The following is a 27,857-nucleotide window of genomic DNA, read 5'->3' on the forward strand; positions in this document are numbered from 1 at the left end:
CTGTGTTGCACTTAACTTTGAGCACCTTCTTGTAATCGTTCTGGGGTCGATGATATTCATATTTACCCAGTTAACATGGATCCCTCCCTATGCCAAACTTCGTCCCCACCCCTATGCTGAAAGTCCTGCACATCTGCCAATTGCCACCCAACCTTCAGTCAAAGAGGAAATGTAAAAAATGGAACTCTGGCTCCCCAGAACCGATCCAAAACACTGTCAAACTCAGCTGAGAGGAAACGTACCAGCAGAACCTGGCCTAATCAACCATTATGTTCTTCAAAGGCAACAAAACAAAGATTTATTTACAATTTCATGCAGGTATTATATCCACTTTGGCAGATCCCATCCTCCCCATTGCTTCAAAATTCCACAAATACAATGCAAGAAAGCATATACACATATACATTGCATGTAAGAAATGTACATGTGTATATGTTACTGGATGCACTGGGAAATTCGTAAATGGCAGATATATACTGTATGTCCCTGGCTTTCTGTCTTATATGCTTTAAAACCCTATGGTGTTTGTTTGTGTTTCTTCCCAGAGTGTTTTCGCCTGTAGGAAAAGCTGGTATAAGGGTCCCTGGGGTTATGAATGGAGAGAGAAGGGCTGGGCCCATTCCACATCTTCCAATATACCAGACACTCTGCGGGTATTCAGGAGTTGCACCTGTAAGGTGCTGATATAAAGTGCTGAGTCTGTTTCCTCAGTCTCTCATCACCTGGGAAACAGGTCAGATGCCAGTAGAGAGACACTGCCATTAGCTATTAATATGTGCTGTTATTTTGTATGTGTAAGCTGTCGGAACCAGTGAGTTCAACTGTCATTGCTGTTGCCATCTATGCTTCTCTCTTGGGGATCTCTATCGTCTCCTTTATGGCAGCAGCTGCTGCAGAACATGAGGGACATCTATCCTAACTCTCTTTAAAGTAGGAGGCAAGCAAGCAAAACACCGGGCACATAGCTGCTCTGGGCTGCAAAGACCATATCTAAAACTAAAAGAAGAAGGAAGGCCAGCTGAAATAGAGTTTGGGGGTAGTTATGATTGACACTAGGGGGTAAATGTATCAAGCTGAGAGTTTGCCGGCGGGTTTGAAAAGTGGAGATGTTGCCTATAGCAACCAATCAGATTCTAGCTGTCATTTTGTAGAATGTACTAAATAAATGACAGCTAGAATCTAATTGGTTTTTCAAACTCGCCGGAAAACTCTCAGCTTGATACATTTACCCCTAGATGTCTGTTTATTATTTCCTACGTTGATTGGTTCATGTTTTGTGAATGAAACATAAAACAACATATGAATAAAATTATGCAAGATGAAGAAACAAGGGCAGCCTGCCACCCCTAACATTCTGACACCCTAACCTTGGGTCTTCACATAAGCTTGATGCAAAATCATGTTGTAATATTCCAGTATTTTCAGGATTCGTTTTACAAACACATTATTTACCCCTTAAAATTGGCAATATATTATTTTAAATAATTTATGTTATATAGATAAGATACCTGCCATATCTCCTTCATATCTCCTGACTCAGAACTGCAAACAGCACTTGTATAACTTCAAGCCTCTGAGACTTCAATAAGAACTGAGGTCTGGATAGGAACGAAGGATAATAAAAGCTTTGCTGTACCTTTAACTGAATTATTCTCTGGAGTGTTAATAGTTAACTATTGGGTACGCCCATCTGGTGTCATAAGGGAAGAGAACAGAGGCTATAAGTTGGATGGGCGGAGTTTTATTCAGCCTTGCAGATCTGGACGTTGCCCACCCACCCTCCCTGCTTTGATTGGTTCCTGGGAACATGAGGAATCGGCTGGATACTGTTCAGGATGGGTATCAGCTGGATGCGGTCATGGTTGTCCGCAAACCTGGATGGAGTTTTGGCCGGAAAACGCAGTGCAGTCGACGGCCAGTGGTCTTTGGGGCGCACATTTAAGGTATTGGGCACGATGAACCCGCCTCTCTTCGAGTGAATCGGCTATCAGTCTCGGTTCAGGTACTGCCCCTGTGGGTTGCCCTGTGGTTGCTTTCCGTATAGCCCAGAGGATGGGCGGGTTCTGTTAAATCGGGTTGCGCTGTCCCGTCAAGGTAGATATGTGCGCCCTGGGTGTGATTTGGTTGTTCCCCAGATGATAAAGTCTTAAGGTCATGCTAGGACAGTTGCGTTTTGCCTGGCACACGTCGCACTGACTGCTTTATTCTCCTCCACCATAATTTAAATAAATCATTTAATTTTTTCCACACTCAAGTCTTGTGTCGTTACTTTAAGGTAATAGTTTAATAAGAGTAAGAAGGTAAAAGAGGTTAAGATATCAGACACATGCCTTTTATGCATTTCGAAGTGTAAAATAATTTTGCAGAAGTGCAGTGAGTTAAGTTGATCAGGCACTTTTATTCCAGTTTCGATACCGCCAAAGTATAATGTTGGCTTTGAAATTGTAATATTTATATGAGCAGGAGTGGGAGTTAGAGACGCCTCTTATGTTGGATGAGGATTAACAGAGGAAAATGAGAGGTGTGCTCTTCATTTGGGGAGGGGACGACAGGATGGTGCAAATCCTGCGTGTTAAATTTATTTTCAGCACTTATACATCTATATTTGTCCTTCTTAAGACACACGGGAATACACATTTTTCTTTTGTCGGCTTGTTTAAAAAGTAATGCGCTATACTTTATGTTCTGTTGAACACTGCAAACCTGCAAATGGTGCGAATGTGGCGGGGATTTAAGGCTGCAAAAAGAAATCGTTTATCATCCTGTCAGTGATCTTGTATACTTCATATTAGATAAATGTTATAAATTGCTGCAGCACTGGTTGGCTTTATAAGACGAGAAAGCAGTAAAGTTAGGGAGTATAGATGGGTTTATAGATCACATGTGAAATGTAAGAAAAGTCTTTAATGAAATGTTATTTTATTTAGAGAATAAAAACATTGAGAGAACACAATTTCAAGGGATACTAATTATTATTATTACTACACTACATAAGACTTGCTCTTCGTATATGACCCTGAATGTAGATTAAATGTGATCTATCATTATTTTGTGTTATCAGAACAATGGCATTTACTCCATCAGGAAAAACATAACTTTACTATGTAACGTTTTGTGGTGCTGTTCCACCTCTTGTTGTATGTACCGAATCAACCTCTCAAAGCCAGATTACACTGATTGGGCCACTCAGTTGCTTAGCGGAGCAACCGGACCACAAGGTTCTTCTGACTTTTCTGTGCTTCTCTCATCTTCTAGGCTACAGATGGCTTCTCATGTGCTGATGGATCATAGTCCCACACGATGGGTCCACACACTGAACAATAGCTGAGGAATTTGATTAAAAAAAAAGAACCACATTGGCCAACAAAATCTGCATGTGTGCAACCAGCTTAAGTTGACTCATATGAGTACTCATGATTGTGACCTAACAGTCATTGTTGGACTGGAGGATCAAGAGCTCATTGAGAAAGCTAGCTACAGGTGCACACGTTGTGTACCCTAAAATCATAATAATATAATTTTTTAAAGAAACATTTTGGGGAAAATAAATTCACTTTTGGTTGTAGTCAAGCATATAGTTGTGAGCCTAGAGTCACTGTTCCATTAAATCACATGGGAAATTAGAGGAACTCTAACTTCACAAATCAGTATGCTTAAATGTGTCGACGACAATGGAATGAACATGCTAAATATAGCTCCCTGTACAGGTTATGAAAAAAAAATCCTATTGGGTTGTCACCTTTGTGATCTGTCATCTTTTGTCCTTGTGGACCACACAGCCAATCACTCCTAGTGCATGCACACAGGCAGGAAATAAGGATTATGAAACAGATAATGACACAATGGCTCTCTAATGTCTGTGATTTTGATACAACTTTACAGACGTTCGTTAAATTCATAAAATGTAAATTCTATTTTGCATGAATCTCTTAAAATTTACATTAACCAAAACCAATGTGAAAATAAATAAAATAAAATAATTTGAGTTACTTTTAAATAGATAATCTAAGCCAATGATGGGCAACCTCATACGCTTCAGGAACTGCATGGGCGGTCCTTTAACCTTCGAAAGGGCAGCACATTGCCCTTACATTAAATCTGTTAAATAATTTCCCCATTTTTTTTGCAGTTTGTTAAGTATAAATGGAATTGCTCATAATTGGCTCCAATGACACCCCAACATTTCCCAGGATGCAAAAGTACAAACACAGATTTATCTGAGTAATGTTGGGCTACAAAGAAAAGGATGGTCAACTGTAGAATGTAACTCATTATGATCAGCACATAGAGTAATACCAATTTAACACTATATATAAGATAATGTTTCGCATACTGTAGACTATAAGAATATTGAAAGTCATCAAATTTCTGTGACCATATGCATGGTAGATGCTGCGGGAGGTACATCGTTGACCCTAGTAGCACGTGTTTAGACTCTGAGTTATCAAGAGGTCTCTTAGGGGGTTCTTCATATCCTAGGGGTTACCCTAACATATTGTAAGTGGGAGCGTGGCGACTACCATAAGAGTCAGAGTAATTTAGGAGAGGGGGGAACCCCATCAGCAGTTGAAGGCAACAATATGGAAACCAGCAAGGGGATCCCCATCTTCAGAAGTGAAATCACCACAGCAGTGTTGGCATCACAGGGTAAAAGGCAGTGGAAAGTCTGGAGAGCCTTTTCCTATAGGTATCCCCATGGAGTAATCCCCGTGTAAAGCGACCCCATACCATGAAGGGGGTGGCTACGGGGTGCAGTGCGTCTTTGGGAGAGCAGGTGGAATGGAGGTTGGAGACTGCATGGCCGGGGGAGTCCCCGGATGAGGGGACGTTTTCAACTCCGTAAAGGAGAGAGTCCCTGGATTTTGGGATGGAAGTCTTGGCGGGTCTGTGAGGTGGCGGTCTACATGGCTGCAAGTGGGTAAGCTGAACGAATTTGAGAAGCCTGTGTGATGCGACCTGTGAACTGTGCCTGTAGAACCACTGATCCCAGCTGCAGCTGGTATGTGACCTGCTGGTGTAAAACATGCTGTTAACCCTTAAGTACTGTGCAGGAGTGTGATCAGTGGGGATAGCATTAACATCTGCTGAAGCAATGCTCAGGAGGAGACTGGCTCTATATATGTATAAGTAGCCTTGCAACCATTAAGATTTTTCTTCTGGAGGAAAAGGAGTTAAATAAAGTTTTTATTTCCTGTTTTGAACTGAGATGACCTGTCGTCTAAGTTCATTTGTACTGCGCCACACTACTGCACTAGTGTCCGGCCACATGTAGCACTGCGTTAAACACTGCATATTCAGGTATTCAAGGAGGTTTTTCTGGTATTAATTTTGCGTACCCACCAGCTAGCCGGGGCAACAAAGACTGCTTGTAGATGCAGCTTAGGCCACTAGGGGCATCCTTCACAGAAGTGCATCCTGTGTGAGTCGTGCTGGGGGGGGGGGGACAGAGGAAGGTGGGCACATAAAGAAGGGAGGAAAGACAGGAATGTAACGGGCTGATCAGCAGGCAGTAAGGTGCCTCATGCCAGGGTAGAAGCCAGCCAACAACAGAAAACATGCCAATACATGGCTGGCCACGATAAGCCCAGGTCACCCAAAATAGTGCCCCAGGTCTCTGACCACCCTGTCCTAATATAAAGGAAATAAATTCAATTAAAATAATATAGGTCTCCTAATACTGCTTATCTGATTTAAACAGGCAGTGGTGTGATGGATGCCCCTCGTCCTTGATCTAACAGTCATTTGAATAGAAAGTTTGTGAAAGGGAGCTTTGAAAACCCGTCTGTTAGTTTGAAAAAGGGCTGATTGAGCATTATAAAGGATCTCTGGACCTGGGGTATCGCCAGAGCGCATGTAAGATTATGTAGTTTACATTATTTGATAATTTCATAAGAAGGGGTGTCGTGTGCAAGCTAATTTTTAGGCGTAAATCTGCAAATATATGTTTGTGAATTACTTTCTAGAAATAGTGTGACATGGTTCTCTTAGAAGCTGTTAGATCAATGGGTTTTGTGTATGTTAAACTACCCAGAGGGGGCTGGTAGATAAGGGTAGCACCTTATACCATTTATGGCAGGACGCAAATGTGAAAGCCTTTGAGGATATCTCTTGCAAGACAATGAAATCTAACACATGTTTGGGAAGCCCAGACATGCCGACTGCAGAGACTGGGTTGTATGTTAATGACAGATTCAAGCTGAATATGGTCACAGGAAAATATCATCTAATTTTCTCCAATATCATACCTACCAGAGGCATGTGTGGTATGCAGATGAAGGGAAACTTATGACCTGTTGTGTGGAGGTAAAATCATGTTTGTAAACCATACTGTTGAAAAGTTAGGACGGTGTAAAGAAAACTTGACCTAAAGGTATTCCAACAGCAGAGTCATAAAACCCTAATTTGCATTCTACCATCCTGTGGGTTCTGACCTCACAGGAAAGGGGGCTGGGGGGTCCTGTAGCTGGGTTTTAAAACTATAGAGTAAATGTAAATCTTGGTTGTGTTTTGGTTAACCCTGTGTCACATCCGCATCATGCACACTCAGGTGAGTGCTGTACGTGACAAGGGGTAAGGCCAATATGGAAAAAAACGGGCACATTTTCACCCTTTCTCCCTATTTGCCTCCCATTTTGGTTGACTGTCCACCAGGGATGTCCAGAGGAGGAGTCTGGACAGAGGTAAGGCACGCACGCATAGTAATAAGATGAGTTATCACTGTTTGACTTATTATTATCATGCAATGCTACATGTTTTAGCAGAGCTATATTATATGTAATAAGTAATAGTGCATCTTAGCCCCAAATGTTTCTGTACAGATGAAATTAGCTATTAATGTGGTAAGCTGAGGCTGAGGCTGAGTGAGTACCCTCTTGTTAATGTTGGTAACCAGCAAGTCTTATTTTTATACTAGAGAGTGCTTTATAATAATACATTTTTGTCTCACTACAACTTCTCTTGTATAGCATGATAAGTGTACTGCCTTGTACTATATTAATTATTAGCATCATCATATGAAGATAAAGCTCATACATAATGACTAATGTAATTGCCTGTTGCTGCAATGCTTGCTACTAATACTTCATACTTTATGATGCGTTAAAACTAGTATTGCTAAATAAACTAGACATACCTGTATATATAACAAATGTGTTGCACTGTTGTTAACGGATGTATACATATATTATAAATTCAGTCCAGGAAAGAGAGAGAGAGTGTGTGTGTGTGTGTGTGTGTGTGTGTGTGTGTGTCTTTGGGTGTGTCTGTGTGTCTGTGTGTGACTGTGTGTGAGTGTGTGTGTGTGTCTGTCTGTGTGTGTGTGTGTGTGTGTGTGTGTGTGTGTGTGTGTTTGGGTTATCTGTATTCACTCTTCAATATATCTACTTTACAGTGATCATCCACACTTTGTATTTATAACCCAGTTAGGATGCCCTGTGACAGCTACAGTGCATGTGATTAGCAATGACATTGAAGAGATTCTATACAACAGAGGCACTGTGAATATTTTGTCCAATCTAACCCTGCTGAATACAAATTTTAAAGACCCCCCTTTCAAATTGTTAATTACAGGATGTTAAGGAGGTCCGTGTAGAGGGTGGGGCTAACTGTTACAATTAAGCAGCAATAAATAAAGTCATCTCAATTACTTCCTAGAAATCAAAATCTTAGTTATATAATTTGTTCAAAATACATCAGCCGAATAACGTTTACAAGGTGTCTGTGATCAATTTGTCTTAACACTTAAAATGTAAAGAAAATTGATAACTGAAACTGAATTCCATTTGTGTCAGTTTTTAACTAGTGGAATAATTCTCTACAGGTCATTTTCTGAGATTGTACTTACTGATGTGAGTGAGTTCTCTGTACAGCGCTGCGGAATTAGTGGCGCTATATAAATAAATGATGATGATGACGATGATTATTGTATTGAGATGCAACGTTTGCTCTAACCCACAGGAACCAATCACACACCTACTTTCATTCTATAACTTGCACTAGGCATATAACAGCTATTTGCTGATTGGCTGCTGTGTCTAACATATTTCCTCTGCTCTGTGGATTGGCCTTTCTGAGATGCAGGGCGTGCCCTCCTGGTACTTTACCATCTATAGCTAAGAATTGATGCACACCAAGAGAAAGCTTCCACGAATGACAGGGAGATGTGGAAGGATGGCAGCCTACTCCAGGTTATGGGTTACCTTCATTAAACAGTATCTTTAGCATTATGACCTGCTGACTAAAGACATCGTATAATCTTTGGTGGTATATTTTGTAACTGTAGTTTTGCGACTAAGATTTCTGCATGTTTTCTTTTATTTTATTTTATTTTGCTAGTAATTAATAAGGTTGTATAAAGACCTGATTCCGTCATGATTCGGTCACATATTGGCTCAAAATTAGTCTTTCTCTAATATTGCTTGAAAATCATGATTTGCTTTGCTTCACTCCCACTTACTATCAGCCATTGATAATCTCTGTGGGAACACCAGGCAGCACAACACAGCAAGTGAATGAAAAGTGCTTAGTAGTTACAATTAAGAGGCTAGTAAGTGTTAAGGTATAAAAATATTACCGACTAGGTATTTACCGTTTCAGTTTTGCTCAACCCATTATTTCCAAAAATGATGCAGATTCAATACATTTGAAAGTTACCATTTCTACAGCTATCATTTTTGCTAAGCGTACGTTTAGAGAGAGTGCTCTAGGATGTGTCCTGCTGTATTTTTACCTTGTGGCTAATACTGCAAGAGCTATGGCTGATTTATATATTATGCACTGGGCAGCACTGTGGCTTAGTGGTTAGCACCTCTGCCTCTTTCCTCTCACACACTAATTATTAAGTTAATTGGCTGCTATCCTTAGTCTGTTTGTGTGCATTGAGGAATTTAGAGTGTAAGATCCAATGGGGCAGGGACTGATGTGAGTGTCAAATATTCTCTGTACAGCGCTGCGGAATTGCTGGCGCTTTATAAATAGATTATGATGATTTAGAATTTTACCACGGAATTATTACACATATTAAATGATGCGGACAAAGAACTTACAGTTTGCATATCACAACTGTCAACGGGTGCGGCTTCAGTCCCAGAGCAATTAAAAATGTACATCATCATCATCACCCTCATCATTATCAGCAATGACAACACTGATAGATAAGTCATTAGGCTAGACAGGTCATTAATGGTCAGACAGGATAGTAATTATACCTCAGGCAGTAAGGTAAGCAATTGCTTAGACACTGAGCTCAAGGGCCGAGGGCTAGATTTACTAAACTGCGGGTTTGAAAAAGTGGAGATGTTGCCTATAACAACCAATCAGATTCTAGCTGTCATTTATTTAGTGCACTCAACAAAATGACAGCTAGAATCTGATTGGTTGCTATAGGCAACATCTCCACTTTTTCAAACCCGCAGTTTAGCAAATATACCCCTGAGTGTCTCAAATAACCAGATCCCACCTTTGCACTAGAACTTCATGAGACGCGTCTAGTCCGGCTCTTATATAAATCAAACAGTAGGGTACACTCACCTCACTGCAAACAGGTACAGAGGGACAATGGCAGCAGCAGGTCAGCCACAGAGACAACAACAAGAGGACAGGGAGACAAAAATATTTATACTAACGCACCTACATGATGATGATCTACACTTAGCATCCTTTACATTCCCTGGGGTACCAAATACAGTAAAACTGCTCTAAGTATCTGTTCATACTAATTACACTGATCAAGATCAATTGTCTGAATTCTAGGTAATTAAATGTTCTAAGTTTCCTGTGGTAAAACGTGGCTGGCCTGGGGTAAGAACAACACATGCTTTTATTTGTTAAACACAATTATTTATTTCCCAATATCAGTCATTTAAAAGGCATCATCCATTTATGTTAAAGAGAAAAGAAAAAGAAAAAAATGCCCACCCCCCATTTTATGCACTGACCCCCGTAGTTCATTCTTTTTAGCTCTAAATAGGACTGGAGGGATTGAGTGTTCTGGCACAGACTTCTACAGTGTGTTCCAGATGAGACCTGACTGCTGTGCGATGCTCTTAGAGAGATACAGAGGGTCTTTACATACTGTGATTTCAAACACAAAAACAGACAAACAGGGGCAGGATGGGCTGTGCCCCAGACCGGTCCTATAGTGGGCTACCTTGGGCTGGGTGACCTGCATTTTTGTCCCTTAAAATGTTCCTAATAGGCTGCTGAGTCGAGTCTCACCCCCCCCCCCTCACCCTGCCAAAATTTGCCAGCCCTCCCCAGCAGACAACAATTACAATTATTTTTTGTACCATTAATTATAGTGTCCTTTAAACTATATAGAACAGAAAGGTAAGTTCAAGAATATTTAAAATAAGCAAACTGGAGAGCCAATGTACAGCATTTACAATTATGCTAATGTACTTACTGCAGAATATTACACTCTAGCTGTCTATACTGACTACAGCCTCTGCGGTATCTGCAGTAAATTTGGAAAAATTGAGTTACTTCAGTATGCGTGGGCTTAAAACATCCCTGATTAAAATTGATCAGATCATGGTGAGATATACGGTTAAAAGATGACCTCAGGCGGCCGCTATTGTCCTGTGTGTGGGGGCATCTTCCGGTCTTTCTAACAAGCCCCAGTGACTCTAAAGAGATCTGGGGATAATTGTATCAAGCTGAGAGTTTTCTGGTGGGTTTGAAAAACCAATCAGATTCTAGCTATCATTTATTTAGTACATTCTATAAAATGATAGTTAGAATCTGATTGGTTGCTATAGGCAACATCTCCACTTTGCAAACTCACCAGAAAACTCTCAGCTTGATACATTTACCCCCTGGTTGCAGTCCATACTCTGGACAGCAAGAATATTCAAGAAGTAGGGTGTCAAATCGTGTGGCTAATTGTAGTTCTGTAAGATGCACCAGGTAGATGTCAATGGTGTTGCACACGAACTGTGCAGCCAAGAATTCCAAAACTGCTTACACCTTAAATGACTGTCTCTATGAGACCATTTGTTCATGACACACATACTAATGCAAGCAATGTCTTTTTGCCACCAGTACAAATCAGACTTTTGCCACTGTAAACCAATAGATCAAGGTATTGCTATCATACAATGTTAAAAAGAGCTGAAGTTAATTTATTGAGCCCATTTATTTGTAACAATGATCAGGGTTGTTTTGAATAAGCTTAAATATAATAATATTTTAACATGTCTCTATCAGCCCAAATGGAGAACTACGGCTTCATGATAATGTCTTATTAAATCTTTCTATACAGTTGGATCAAAGGAATTTAAATATATTGTGAATTTCAAAGGTAAAAAAAAAATAATCATTTGCCAGGTGATTATTATTTAGTTTAATAGCATTTATTTCTTGCTAATTTAAGGTTTTCATTACAGGGTAGGTAAGAAAAGGTATTGTCTTATACCGATGTCATTCTTAAATTCTGTCAACCCTGGCTCACAAATCCTAATTTAAAGTGGGTTTTTTTTAAAAAAAAAAAAAATAATTGTAAATGTGTATTTTATTTGTATTTGGATATAAATGGTTTATAGGTATAGTATTTTGAACTGCCCATAGGAGATAAATGTTTTTCTTCGATAACATAGTTATCCCTTTGTTTTGACTAGCTTTTAAAACTTTTACTTATATATTTGTGAATATTATTATTGCATTTCTATATAATCATCATCATCATCATCAGCTATTTATATAGCGCTACTAGTTCCGCAGCGCTGTACAGAGAACTCACTCACATCAGTCCCTGCCCCATTTGAGCTTACAGTCTAAATTCCCTAACACACACAGACAGAGAGAGACTAGGGTCAATTTGATAGCAGCCAATTAACCTACCAATATGTTTTTGGAGCCTTATATTTCTGTGTATAGGTCCTTTAAGGGAAAGACTCAAAAATTAGATGTTAAATGAATCCTAGGAGCCCAATGCAATATTACAGATTGCCCTGGCAATGAAACAGTTAATGTTTTAATTTTATAATCTCTAATTGCAATGATTGTGGAAATATTTAATTTCGAAAGAACTCCTTCTCCGGGCTGTATACAATGTCTCGCGGGCTCCCTGTTTGCTATTATTCCTGCGACTAATCAAACAGACACAGAAAACAAAAGATTATTATCTCATCTGGTCCTTTCCAGCACATTTGTCTCCAGTGCTTGGGGAGAAATGCTCAGCACGTTGGCCAATAATCAGCCCAAATGACGTCAGCAGCTTGCATTAATGACACTGAAAGGCTCAGAGAGCAAACACAAAGCTGGATTCTACCGCAAACTGACCTACAGCCACACACCAACCACTGGGTGCAATGCAGGGTGTGTTTTTTTTTAACTGTATGCTCTGGACATTGGAGAGTTAATAGTGGACTGTGATGAAACATCTCTCTTGCAGCTTCTGTAGTGCATCCAATGTGCAGTCCAGCCCTGTAGCATGCATTTCTCCATAGGACATCCTTTGTAGCTGTTTGCCAGGGCACTGGACAGCACAGGCTGGTGGTCCTCTACACAGAGCAGATGTCTTAGCCAGCTCTACATTGTTAGGTCCGATCAAGCAGCTGTTGCACAGAGATCCGAGTTCAATAACCATAGCAACAGAGGAAAAAGCATCATCCTTCCTCCTTCATCTCTCTCCCTCTCCCCAGAGCAACAACACAGCATCACTAATACAGGAGCAGCCCTCTGTCCAACCGTCCCAGGCTGCAGTTATATGAACCAGCTGGGGTCCTGAGTCCTGGGACTTACTGCAGCAGTACCAGCTTGCTAGAGCCAGGTAAGACCTGCAAACTAACCTCAACCCCCAGCATCCCTGTCATGAGCACCAACTGCATGGATAATCCCAGTCACTGTGAGCTGATCTTCTCTTCCCATTGCATATATCAGCAATGTGTCATTTTTATTGAGTTTTGTCCACTGAAATAATTGTTGCCTTCATTTCCATAGCTTTCTTTCTTTTTTTATTATGTTGGGATGCTAACTGTCTACGGTGACCTTTTAAGCATTATAACACCTCTTGCTTAACTATTAGTAACATTAATCGTCCAAGTTACAATTGTTCCACAGACTTGTCTTATTCGCTGCTTTGCTGAATTTTCTCTTTTGCTGAAGTGTGTAGTTCGATGATGTTCTAATTAATATGTGGATGATATTGGAGATATGTTTTATTATGATAAATGTTGCTATATGTTATGTCTGTTAAATATAGGTACTGCTAGTAAAATAAATTATCAATAAGTGGAAAAATAGATACATATATATTTACACACTTATTGATAAGTAATTTATCCAGCTTTACATGTATTTAATATATATATATATATATATATATATATATATATATATATATATATATATATATATATATATAAAAGCCTCTCCAGATTTATTGTTGCATAGTTTATTAAATGAGTCTAAAACAAATCACGTACCCACGGGATTCAATAATGTAACAAATGACCCCCTCCTGTGTTTCATTTCTGATTTACATAATGGACACTATTGAATTTCTTTGTAGTCATTTCACTACTGAACATTTTGTACAAGGTACGTTGCCTATGCTGGGATCAGGACCAGTTGAAAACACATGTACAATGGGCAGAGAATGACGCAGGGATTTTACCTGTACTAGGAAGATAAAAATGTTATGCAGTCTGAAGTTGTATTATGTCATTCCCTTTACAGGTTAAAATTCATATTAACTTTAAGTCTATTTAATCCTCAGCTCTGTAATCAATTGCTTAATAGAATTAAACTTAGCCATCATTTATAAATGTAGCGTTTAGCTAATCTGAGCTGATCTGCATACGGTAGATGTTGTTGTCAGTTGGGTTTTAGTACTGTGCTACAGTCTCAATAATCACAGGCGAATATATATATATATATTTAGTCTGGCCCAGACGGATTCATTGTGTAATGAATGCATTTGGTAGTTGGAAAGCTGCAGTCAGATGAGTCAGTTCACCAGTCTCATGATTCATATGAAAATAACAAATGTGGGCATTTGTCTAACTCCTATAAAATAATGGACTTGGGGAACTGTGTGATGCATTATTGGTGAAAAACCACAGAAAAACTGTGTCTTGTCTGTGGATATATATGTGAATAAGTATGAGATAGATAGATCGATAGATAGATAGATATGAGATTGATAGATTGATAGATATGAGATAGATTGATAGCTAGATAGATAGATAGATAGATAGATATCAGATAGATAGATAGATAGATAGATAGATAGATAGATAGATTAATAGATATGAGATTGATAGATTGATAGATATGAGATAGATTGATAGATTGATAGATATGAGATTGATAGATTGATAGATATGAGATAGATAGATATATTGATAGATAGATAGATAGATAGATAGATAGATAGATAGATAGATAAATAGATAGATAGATAGATAGATAGATAGATAGATAGATAGATAGATAGATAGATAGATAGATAGATAAATAGATAGATAGATAGATAGATAGATAAATAGATAGATAGATAGATAGATAGATAGATAGATAGATAGATAGGTAGATAGATAGATAGATAGATAGATAGATAGATAGATAGATAGATAGATAGATAGATAGATAGATAGATAGATAGAAAAATGTTGGTCCCTGACAGTGTACCTGGATGTCTTTATTTACCAATTGCACAGTGCTACTGTATCTCTGTATGCCTGGTGCAGTTCTCAGTAACTGGTCTTATACTGTTCACTGTACTAAGCAGGCCACACAAGTGTGAACGTGGTCGGTCATTACCTACACGTGCCCAGTGGCACTACTGGTAGTCATTCCTTTCAGATTCAGCAACATTTCAAGTACAGATTTTTTCTATCTATGTATATACCAGAGTGATCATTGACCCAATTCTCAGACCTTCCTGACCAAACGCAATTGCAATTTGATTGGTCAACATCATTTGACTGCAGCACACGCATGTAGGTGTTTGGTGATTGCATAAGAAAACATTGTTTAAAAATAAGTATTTGGAAAGCAATAATATCATCTGGTCCTGTAATTATGAGAAGTGCTGTGTCCTAAGTCTGTATAAAGGGTAATATAATTGTGTTATGATCATGCCCAGTGGTCAGGTCATGTTGGGGGTGTAGTGTCCTATGTCTGTATACAGTGTAATAAAATTGTATTATGATCATGTCCAGTGGTCAGGTCACGATGGGGGTGTAGTGTCCTATGTCTGTATAGAGTGTAATAGAATTGTATTATGATCATGTCCAGTGGTCAGGTCATGTTGGGGGTGTAGTGTCCTATGTCTGTATAGAGTGTAATAGAATTGTATTATGATCTTGGCCAGTGGTCAGGTCATATTGGGGGTTTAGTGTCCTATGTCGGTATAGAGTGTAATAGAATTGTATTATGATCATGTCCAGTGGTCAGGTCATGTTGGGGGTGTAGTGTCCTATGTCTGTATAGAGTGTAATAGAATTGTATAATGATCATATCCAGTGGTCAGGTCATGATGGGGGTGTAGTGTCCTGTGTCTGTATGCAATGTAATAGAATTTAATTATGATCATATCTAGTGGTTAGGTCATGGTGGGGGTGTAGTGTCCTATGTCTGTATACAGTGTAATAGAATTATATTATGATCATGTCCAGTGGTCAGGTCATGTTGGGGGTATAGTGTCCTATGTCTGTATAGAGTGTAATAGAATTGTATTATCACCATGTCCAGTGGTCAGGTCATGTTAGGGGTGTAGTGTCCTATGTCTGTATAGAGGGTAATAGAATTGTATTATGATCATGGCCAGTGGTCAGGTCATATTGGGGGTTTAGTGTCCTATGTCGGTATAGAGTGTAATAGAATTGTATTATGATCATGTCCAGTGGTCAGGTCATGTTGGGGGTGTAGTGTCCTATGTCTGTATAGAGGGTAATAGAATTGTCTTATGATCATGTCCAGTGGTCAGGTCATGTTGGAGGTGTAGTGTCCTGTGTCTGTATAGAGGGTAATAGAATTGTCTTATGATCATGTCCAGTGGTCAGGTCATGTTGGGGGTGTAGTGTCCTATGTCTGTATAGAGTGTAATAGAATTGTATAATGATCATATCCAGTGGTCAGGTCATGTTGCGGGTGTAGTGTCCTATATCTGTATAGAGTGTAATAGAATTGTATAATGATCATATCCCGTGGTCAGGTCATGATGTGGGTGTAGTGTCCTATGTCTGTATGCAATGTAATAGAATTTAATTATGATCATGTCCAGTGGTCAGGTCATGGTGGGGGTGTAGTGTCCTATGTCTGTATAGAGGGTAATAGAATTGTATTATGATCATGTCCAGTGGTCAGGCCATGTTGTGGGTGTAGTGTCCTATGTCTGTATAGAGTGTAATAGAATTGTATTATGATCATGTCCAGTGGTCAGGTCATGTTGGGGGTGTAGTGTCCTATGTCTGTATGCAATGTAATAGAATTTAATTATGATCATGTCCAGTGGTCAGGTCATGTTGGGGGTGTAGTGTCCTATGTCTGTATAGAGGGTAATAGAATTGTATTATGATCATGTCCAGTGGTCAGGTCATGGTGGGGGTGTAGTGTCCTATGTCTGTATAGAGGGTAATAGAATTGTATTATGATCATGTCCAGTGGTCTGGTCATGGTGGGGGTGTATTGTCCTATGTCTGTATAGAGGGTAATAGAATTGTATTATGATCATGTCCAGTGGTCAGGTCATGGTGGGGGTGTAGTGTCCTATGTCTGTATATAGGGTAATAGAATTTAATTATGATCATGTCCAGTGGTCAGGTCATGGTGGGGGTGTAGTGTCCTATGTCTGTATACAGTGTAATAGAATTATATTATGATCATGTCCAGTGGTCAGGTCATGTTGGGGGTATAGTGTCCTATGGCTGTATAGAGTGTAATAGAATTGTATTATCACCATGTCCAGTGGTCAGGTCATGGTGGGGGTGTAGTGTTCTATGTCTGTATAGAGTGTAATAGAATTGTCTTATGATCATGTCCAGTAGTCAGGTAATGGTGGGGGTATAGTGTCCTATGTCTGTATAGAGGGTAATAGAATTGTATTATGATCATGTCCAGGGGTCAGGTCATGTTGGGGGTGTAGTGTCCTATGTCTGTATAGAGTGTAATATAATTGTCTTATGATCATGTCCAGTGGTCAGGTCATGTTGGAGGTGTAGTGTCCTATGTCTGTATAGAGTGTAATAGAATTGTCGTATGATCATGTCCAGTGGTCAGGTCATGTTGGGGGTGTAGTGTCCTATGTCTGTATAGAGGGTAATAGAATTGTATTATGATTATGTCCAGGGGTCAGGTCATGTTGGGGGTATAGTGTTCTATGTCTTTATAGAGGGTAATAGAATTGTATTATGATCATGTCCAGGGGTCAGGTCATGTTGGGGGTCTAGTGTCCTATGTCTGTATAGAGTGTAATAGAATTGTCTTATGATCATGTCCAGTGGTCAGGTCATGTTGGGGGTGTAGTGTCCTATGTCTGTATAGAGGGTAATAGAATTGTCTTATGATTATGTCCAGTGGTCAGGTCATGTTGGGGCTGTAGTGTCCTATGTCTTTATAGAGTGTAATAGAATTGTATTATGATCATGTTTTTTGACAGTTACATTAAATTGTATTGTGGTATCAGATATGTGTAGATCATGTCATTATACAGGTACAGTTTTTGAATGCACATCAGCTACACATCGTTATTGGCTTACCAGAAAACCACAGATATATTCATGCTAGTTATTTTCAGAACAAAAATAAGGCTAATTTAGATTAATTAATGTATTAGGCTAAACATACAGTGTGTTGTGTATTATTAGCTTGATTAGGCAGATATAAAGCAGACAATATACTGTATAATATATTGAGGATGGATAATAGCAGATAAGTTGTCATCTTTGTATTATAAATATTATAGTAAATGGTGATGAAATTAAATCAAGATATACCCTCAACTTATATGCTGTGATTTCAAAAGGTTTATGTACATTAAGGTTAATTTCCAAAGCTACAGAAATGCAGCTGGCAGTAAAAGTAACAACTTTTTTTTTGCAGGTTCACACGTAACGCTTCAAGGAGGCAATGGAAACTGAGGTTCAGAATTGGTTCTGTACTTAGCCTATTACGTCTTTAGTAATATTAGAGGGTCTCAAATCAGCTGCATATCAATTCTCAAACTGGTTCAACAAATTGGTTGTAAAATGAGGTAGTTTGCCGGAATTCCTTGAATTTTAGATCGATTGAAAAAAAATCAAGCTTAATTCGACCATGTTTGAGTCATTTTGCATGCAATCAAGCCAATTTAATGGCTTTGAAACTTGTATGTGTATGACAAACTTTGAATGGTGAACTGTAAACACAATTGTGTTAGAGGTTCGATTAAAAAAAAAAAATGTTAAAATACTTTTTATTGATAAATAAGATGATTAAAATAGTGTGTACAAAAACTCTAATATTAACGTGAACCTCGATCACTAACAGCGAACCCCATATTGGATTTGTGAATGTAAACTACGAACGCGAGCTGCAAATTGTACACCACAAATTTGAATCAGAGTCTATGGATGATTTTACCATGAACAGCTTTGCGGCATGAAACTAATGAAATATGATTGGATTTCAAAGCGGTTTCAAACTTTCGATCGAACTTTCGAAGCATTATGATTATGCCCACACCCAGGAGCTAGACAGGGCAGAGAAGAAAGTGCAGAGGAAGAGGAGCACACACTTTAATTATATAATAATAAGTGTCTTTAGGCAACACTAAAGCATGGTGGAGGTTCCTTGCAACTTTGGGCCTGCATTTCAGCAAATGGAGTTGGGGATTGTCCAGGATTAAGAATTATCTTCATTGTAAAGAAGAACAAGAAGTCCTGGAAGAGATGATATGGCTCCCACAGAGCATTGATCTCAGCATCATCGAGTCTGTGTCATGAACTTACCTGTTCCCCCGCTCCGCTGCGCTGTCGGCGATGTCTGGCAGCTGTGTCCTCTCCGGCGGTTCAGCGCTTTCCTCTGATCGCGCCCCCGCACTTCCGGGTTCTCCCAGCGTCAGGTCATGTGACTCCTGGGCGGGGAATTCAAAACTCTATATCTACTCTGCTCTGACACGCTATCTGTGTCAGAGCAATGTGTTTCCTGTTCCTGGCTACCTTTTCCTGTGTACCTGACTCCTGTGATCCTGCTCCCTGTGTACTCCTATATTTCCTCAGACTCCTGTGTACCAAACCTGGCTGTGACCTGACTACTCTTTGGCTTTATCCCTGGCACCGCAAATTGGACTGACCATCCCGTGTACCGACTCGGCTGTGTTCTTGACTACTCTCTGGATTTTCCTCTGGCACAGTATATCTGATGACCTCCTGTGTACCGACCCGGCTGTGTTCTTGACTACCCTTTGGATTTCCCTCTGGCACAGTATATCTGATGACCTCCTGTGTACCGACCCGGCTGTGTTTCTACTTCTCTGAATTCATCTCCTAAGGCATACAACTGATACCGAGCATCTAGCCGGTTTCCGCTTCAGATCCCCGGACCCTGGAATTCACGGTTATTGCCTGTATTTGCATCACCTTGTCATATTGCCTGTTTGACTATCCACCACTTAGAGCCTTCTCCCTTACATCAGTAGGCTAACCTGGGGGCCGCGATCTGCGGTTCTTTGGCAGCAAAATCCATCCTACCTTGCGGTGGTTCTTGGTGAAGACCGGAAGGCCGTTAGACTCCGCGCCCTATGTAAGCCTGTGTAAATACTGACTAAGACATCTGAACCGTAACAGTCTGTCTGGTATTACATGAAGAGAGAAGGATTTGAGCAACCTACATGCACAGAAGATCTGTCGTTAGTTCTCCAAGATGTTTGGAACAACCTCCCTGCCGAGTTCTTCAAAATCTGTGTGCAAGTGTACCTAGAAGAATTGATACATTGATGCTGTTTAGAAGGGAAAGGGCGGTCACACCAAATATTGATTTGATTTAGAATACTCTTCTGCTCATTGACTTTGCATTTTGTTAAAACACATACCTTGAATCGGACGCTGCTGTGTGCGCTCGAGCTTGGCACACCCTTACTGTACGTTGACTACGTGCATGCACCCAGTCCCCTCCACGTTCAGAAGTGTCCTTTGCGCTCGAAGATGAATTGCCTATAATTGCGTTCTACGGCGTATAGTTTGTTTCTGGGCATGCGCAGTGTAATTTAATGCAAAATATAGCAAATATCAGCATTTATGTTTCCTTAATGAATAAGGCACACTCTTGTTTCCATTGCACAGACCTGAGTTTATCTTTTGTTATATTCAAGGACAAAAAACATAAACAGGTCTGCATTGAAGACAAACTTGATTCTTAAAGTACCTCTAATTATATCATATGACCATAAGTGCAAACTGTCCCGATTTTGGGAGGAAGTCCCTATATGCAGATCTTAAAAGGGGTGGTGCTTGCATTGAGGTTGGTGGCGCTTTGCCAAAACTTTACATGACCGGGTGGAAAGTAGGTGAGTTTGAGTTCATATGAGGTGGAGTTTGGACAGTTTGAGGAAGGCTTTTTTTGTCCCGATTTTGCCTTTATAAATGTTAAAAGATTTTGCTCTGAGTAACAGGTGTGTTACTTTCCTCGTTTTTGCATTACTCCACAAATTTAGGCTCCACGCCGCAAACTTCAGCTCCTCATAGGCTGGTGGAAATCTATGGAGTCCCTATTCAAATTATGATGCATAGCGGCACCAAAGAGGTGTTTTCTGCTGCGCCTTGGCCATTTGTTAGTAAGAGGACGTAGTCTGACCATTCATGGCTCTATCTTCATGATAAAAAGCTGGTTCGCCACTTAAAATTGTTTTCTACACGGGCAAGACATTATATAGGCCACGCATTACAGCAGACAAGGAAACGAAACGCGTTGTAAACAAAAATAGGTTAAGTTGCTGGGTCTTGCTCTCCAAACAAAAAATAGCAAAACAAGGCAAATAAATGAGCACATTTTATACAAGTTTATATCTAGGATGACAAATGGGCCTGTCCACCATAATGTGACATGTTTTCAGGGTTAAGTCCTGGTACATTGTAGCACAATTGTGTAGGAGGCTCTATAAATAATATTATACTAGATACAGCTTTCAGCCTCACACACGGATTATCCCATGAGGCTTCCTGTCATGGTAAGCTAAGCCACTCTTCATTATATAAAATGCATCATGTTTACGTTTTTCGGCTATAAATCAAGTCATGTCTCTCTCATACTTCAATGCTCCTTCTCATAGCGGTAGCTGAATACAATCTTGTACATCACTCCCTTCTGCACGTTGTCCTACAAGAACTGTTTCCACTACATTGTGCTGGGTGATCTATTTTCTTGATGTGAATGTTTTTCACCGTCCCCAATAATCAGTTTGACACATGAGCCTTTACAACCTGTCCATTAATTGTCCATATAGAATTATTGAACCAAACCATGTGAGATATGTATTATTGAGAGCCCCATCTCAGCGAAAAGTGTAATATTTTACTCCCACATTTTGCAGCACTGAAAAATCAATTAACGCAGCTTATATATAAAAAAAAAAAATAGCTTAGGGAATCATACAGCTTGGAGGCTTATCACCACATCTTCTCACGCATTGGGCGATGCAATACAGAGACCAATCGCCAACACCCATTTTCGTTAGTAATAGGGCTCTACGTCTAATGATATATGTGCCCCAAATGTTTGTTTTCATGTATCTGCGACATGATGTCATACTCCCTCTCACTCTATATGTAATTATTTATATAGCACTTTGCAACAATGTAGGACAAAGTCCTATTAGGAGTAGACACCCGCACTAGGATCCATTTCTAACCAAAATATTTTTGGACTGTGCGGGAGCACCCAAAGTAAGCCCACGCAAACACAATGAGAACATACAAGCTCCGCACAAAGCGGGCCATTACGGGCTTCAAATCCATGACCCCAGTACTTTGAGGCAGCAATACTAACCACTGTGCTGCTATATACAGAAAGGGGGAGATGGGAGTGGGGGAGTGAGAGATTGCAAAAGAGAGAGAATGAAAAATAAATAGATAAGACAGAGAGATGGAACAAACTGAGAATGCACTTCATAAAAGTGTTCTAAAATTTCTCCTTAAGATCTAATTAAAGGGACATTCAATGATTTATTTGTGAATCAAACATTATTACCACCGTGATATTAGCAATGCAGGCGTTTCACCCCGCAGTCATTTTAATGTTTTTATTACATTGGCAGAAATGGGCCTAGATATGCACATGTACGAAGCGCTTCAGGGAGGGTGTCCTAACACATCCCAGGACCTGTAAAATGCTGTTTTCTCACTATCTCTCTCCATTTATCTCTTCCTGCTTAATCCTCTATGGCGTAGCGATTACTTTCTTTAACCCTTTCTCTAGCTTTGTCTTTATTGTGCTCAATACATGACTTTGTTTGTCTTGTTATCTTTCTATCTCTTGTTTGCTCTCTGTCTCTGGCTACATTCCTATCATACACTTCTCCTCACTACCTTGTTCTTCCCAGCCTGACCTATTCCCCACTGCCCAATCTTTAGCTGCCACAGTTAGGCGCCAGTTTATCAAAGGGCAAACAATCCCTGTGTTTCCACTGGTGATAGGACTTTTTATCGCTTTGCCCTATATCATCATCATCATCATCACCATTTATTTATATAGCGCCACTGATTCCGCAGCGCTGTACAGAGAACTCACTCACATCAGTCCCTGCCCCATTGGAGCTTACAGTCTAAATTCCCTAAGATACACACACAGACAGACAGAGACAGACTAGGGTCAATTTTGATAGCAGCCAATTAACCTACTAGTATGTTTTTTTGAAGTGTGGGAGGAAACCGGAGCACCCGGAGGAAACCCACGCAAACACGGGGAGAACATACAAACTCCACACAGATAAGGCCATGGTCGGGAATTGAACTCATGACCCCAGCGCTGTGAGGCAGAAGTGCTAACCACTGAGCCACCGTGCTGCCACCATGGTGGCTATAGCATTGCTTTTGATGCCGGTAACCCTCGCCTAGCACTAAAATTTGCTGGCTTTTACTGCAATACTTGTTCCGTCGTAATACTTTGTCTGTTATCCCCATCTCAGGTTGGTAGTAAAGAAGAAAACCGTTGAGTGGAACTGAAAGCCCAAATCTAGGCTTCCAGTTCGTCTGTGCATGAGAGAGCTGGCTAGCTGGTTCACGCCTGGGCATATCATTAGAGAATGGTAAGGTAACCCTTACTACTCTGGGTCATTATTGCCAGGGCAGCTGAATGAGAATATGTTGCCTCAGCTAGATTTTTTTCGATCAATTGCACCGATGAGAGACTTTCTTTATGCATTTGTTTTGACTTTTGTTATTTTGCTGTATAGCCAGTGGTAGTGCCTCTGGGAGCATTGCCTCATTATCTCGACATTGTGACTATCGACTCTACAACCTTTCGACACAATGAACACGTTGACATTCTGAATGTTGACATTGTGACTGTCAACATTATGGTGTCAACATTCTGATTGTCAAAATTTTCATTGTCGACATTTCGACTACATCCCCACTATTGTACCATAGATCGGGTATGATATTCTGGTGATTAGTACATTTTCAACCGATAGAATTTTTAGAGTTATATTGCTCATTGTTATCTCTGGCTTATCTATATATGATGTGTTTTTATGTTTTCGAGATAACTATGAGTAAAATTGTATTCCACATATATGATTTGCAGACTTTTTTATTGTGTTTGTGTTTCTATATTATTGTTTACTTCATCATCTCTAGATGTTTTCATTTTTATATTTATTGCTATTTTCCTTTCTAGTTTTATTTATTTATCGTCGATGTGTGCTTAGATTGTTTGCTTTTATTTTGTAATGTCTGTATTAACAGTCAAATGGATTCTTTAGACCCCATTTTCCTTGGACAGCTATGCAGCTGTAGGTGTTTTGTAATCATATCCATTGAGTTTTAAGTATCCCCAACCTTGGGTTGAAAAGTTTAGTGCCTATTTGGATATGACTATAAAACTTTTTTTGTCCTCTGAGGAAATCGCCTATAGGCGGTGAAATGCGTCGGATATAATACTGAATCGCTTAATGCATCGTTGCACCGCATACGGACAGTAATGATCATTCGGTGTACAGCAGGAGTAGGATTGTAATACATTGTAAGAATGTGGCTGAACAAAACAGTGATGCCTTCAGGCTATGTTGGGATTATTTTATGGAGCCAGGGGAAGACTGTTAGCAGATCCAGACGGAGGAGAAAAAAGGAACTGGACGTTATATGCTAATTGGTGGCAGTTTGTTCCGAACATCAGAGTGATTGTTATATTCTCATACACACTGACAGTATCTGAATGACTGCACATCAAAAAATGAAATACGAGATATGGATCACGCAGGATTAATCTAAGATGTATCTATGAGGCTTCGCTTGCTGCACTAAGAGACAGGGTTTTGTTTGACACATGCCGGCACGTTTTATGAAAGGATCACAATATCCTGATATCTAAATAGCCACAACACAATTTTTTTCATTTTCGCTACTACATTTGGATAATAGAAAAGGTCAATAGTTAATATTTGGTGCACCAAACGGCAATTGTTTACTAATGGGATATTTTTGTGGTTACTTTAATAAAATTAATATTTTTCTATACTTCATTACATGATTATTATAAATAATTATTTAAAGAGCAAAAGTGATATCAATCCCAGCGCAGTATGTTAGCTAACGCTTTAGTTATTGGGAAAGTAACAGTTTCCCTATACAGCAGCAAGACTTCACTTAATACTAGAGATGCTCAGGCTCGGTTCCTCGAGAGCCGAACACACCCGAACTTAGGGGATCCGAGTACCGAGCCGAGCCGGCTCGGTACTGTCGCGCGCCCTCGGAATTGAAAACGAGGCAAAACGTCATTGTGATGTTGTTGGATCTTGGATCTTGCGAGTTTTGAATTCCCTCTTAAGACCCACATTTTTCTTTTCTGCCACTGCTGTGTGCCCATGTGTCCTAGATGTGGTAGGAACTGCCGTGTGTTTGTGTCATTGCTCTGTCGCTTACCATCCAGCCAGGTCGCTGCAGTATTTGTCCGAAAGTGTATGAAAATAATATTGTGACCTGTGAGGTGGTCAAAATTGACTGCAAATAACTTGAAATTAGTGTTATTGAGGTTAATAATAATGTAGGAACAAAAAAAAGAACAAAATTATGTGACTTTAGCATATTTTCTAAAAAATCCAAAACCAAAACACACGAGGGCGGGATTGCCAAAACCAAAAACCAAAACACAAAGCTAATCCAGATCCAAAACCAGTTCATGGGGGTCAGTGAGCATCTCTACTTAATTCTGAGCTTTCTATATCTATTTTACAACAGGAGTTTTTAATTTTATTTAACCATGTAGTGTCTAATTGCACGCTTCTTATCCACCCAGATCCTCCCAGCAGAACATACATTTTACATTCCTACTGACCCCAACATTTTCACATGCCAAATCAGTGCACACTGCATAAAACTGTTCATATTCATGCAAAGATTTCAAAAATTTCAAAAACGATCTCTTGGGCACAAACTGGCTTTCAAAACTAACCAAAATATAACACAGTTGTCAATATGTGGGTCAGCACCACAGGTGGCATCTCAGAATTTATTTTTGTGGTCCCCTGTCAGATATAGAGTGAATTCTAATTGTTTCTTGCATTGGTCCAAGAACAACGACACACTGACACCTGGGGTCCCGTAACATTGGCACGCTGACACCATGGGTCTCAGACTAGTGGCAGGGAATGCCAGGAAGTGCCACACTGGCATCTGGGTTTGCAGACTAGTGGCACACTGACACATTGGCTTCCACACCAGTGACACCTTGACACCTGGGGTTGCAGAACAATGGCACGTTGACACTTGAGGTCCCATAACAACGGCACACTGACATTTACGGTCTCGTAACAATCACACTGGCACCTAGAGTCCCATAACACTGCTACACTGGCTCCTGAGGACCACTGACAATGGCACACTGCCATCTAGGATCTCATAACAATGCCACCTTGACACCTGTGGTCCATAAGTCAGGCACATTAGTAGGTTAGGTCACAGAACAATGTCACACGTGGGTCCCAACTACAGAATGTTGTCACAAGTGATTTATAACATCTCTCTCGGGATAACCTAATATAGGTGTTATCTGGTACAAGTCAAACAATTTTTCCATGCTCACCCATTGAGGCTTATTCACAAAAACAGTGCAAGTAGAAGACATGAGCAGTAACCTATATCAACCAATCAGAGACCTTCTTCTATCAGTCTGACTACACTAGAAAACTAAAAGCTGATCTGATTTGTTGCTATGGGTTTCTGAACATCACTGCCCTATGCACCATGTATAGCCGTATATGACAAACACAGAACAGAATGTAATTACTGTATAAGAATAAAACAATTACTGTATAAGAATAAAACAATTACATATCTTGATTATTCAGCCTTCCTTAATAAAATGAATCAGTTGGTTTTTGGTTTTTTTTGTATATGATTCAACTTACAGATATTTGATTCTATGCTGACAGATAAAAAAAAATGGCTGAGTCAACTGTTCAAAGTTTATATTATTCTCAGACACAGTGGATTTACAGATAATTCAGCAGGGACAGAATCCCTTGTGTGATGTAGCAATTAACAGGCCATCAAAATTGTGAAGATTTTACTGCATTCCACCATAATGGACAATAACAGCTAACACGTCTTAAATGGACCATATCAAATCCAAACTGAAAATGTAAATAACAGCAGGGAAAATTAAGGCAAAGTACTGGCAAAAATAGCTCAATAGACATATGGGGAAGAAAGATCATTATAGTATAATGGTTTGAGCAGAGTGTAAGCTTGGAAGGATCAATTTTTATTCTTTACGATCTGCCTTGATTTTGTGAATGAAAAAGGCTGATCAAGTAATCTGTGTGATATGTTGTGAGAGCCCACCAATGAGAACTCTCCTTGGCTACTAAAACAAGGGGACTGGTGGAGCAGCCTTTATAGAAACATTTATCTCATCTGGCATTGAGCACTAATTAGAAAGGTTTTCACAATTTTGCAATTGGTATTAATAGATTGTAGGAGCGACATTCCCTGACATATGCAAAAATGTTCAAGACTTCTCCCGTGCTGCTCCAGACTTTCAGAACTTTTCACTCTGCCTTACCTGACTCATCCCCAACCTTTAATCTTTCAGATCCCACCTCATCACAATAGCCTATCCTATCCACACCTGGTACTGTTCCCTCTGGGTGTACTAGCAGCTATCCACACCTGGTACTGCTCCCTCTGGGTGTACTAGCAGCTATCCACACCTGGTACTGTTCCCTCTGGGTGTACTAGCAGCTATCCACACCTGGTACTGTTCCCTCTGGGTGTACTAGCAGCTACCCACGCCTGGTACTGCTCCCTCTGGGTGTACTAGCAGCTATCCACACCTGGTACTGTTCCCTCTGGGTGTACTAGCAGCTATCCACACCTGGTACTGCTCCCTCTGGGTGTACTAGCAGCTATCCACACCTGGTACTGCTCCCTCTGGGTGTACTAGCAGCTATCCACACCTGGTACTGTTCCCTCTGGGTGTACTAGCAGCTATCCACACCTGGTACTGTTCCCTCTGGGTGTACTAGCAGCTATCCACACCTGGTACTGTTCCCTATGGGTGTACTAGCAGCTATCCACACCTGATACTGCTCCCTATGGGTGTACTAGCAGCTATCCACACCTGATACTGCTCCCTCTGGGTGTACTAGCAGCTATCCACACCTGGTACTGCTCCCTCTGGGTGTACTAGCAGCTGCAGTTGTAATCTCTGCTCTGAGT

At 40.1% G+C, this 27,857-nt stretch overlaps 1 protein-coding gene across 1 annotated transcript in view; it reads left to right on the plus strand.

The window, feature by feature from the left end:
• The first annotated feature begins 12,377 nt into the window (after window positions 1–12,377).
• Window positions 12,378–27,857, plus strand: part of FAM135B (family with sequence similarity 135 member B) — a 146,369-nt gene continuing 130,889 nt past the window's right edge. The window contains exon 1 of the mRNA XM_075211682.1: window positions 12,378–12,769. The gene's annotated coding sequence lies outside the window, so the exon portion shown is untranslated. The remainder of the gene's footprint in view (window positions 12,770–27,857) is intronic.

The sequence above is a fragment of the Mixophyes fleayi genome, chromosome 5, assembly GCF_038048845.1.
Source record: "Mixophyes fleayi isolate aMixFle1 chromosome 5, aMixFle1.hap1, whole genome shotgun sequence".
NCBI classification, from domain to species: domain Eukaryota; kingdom Metazoa; phylum Chordata; class Amphibia; order Anura; family Limnodynastidae; genus Mixophyes; species Mixophyes fleayi.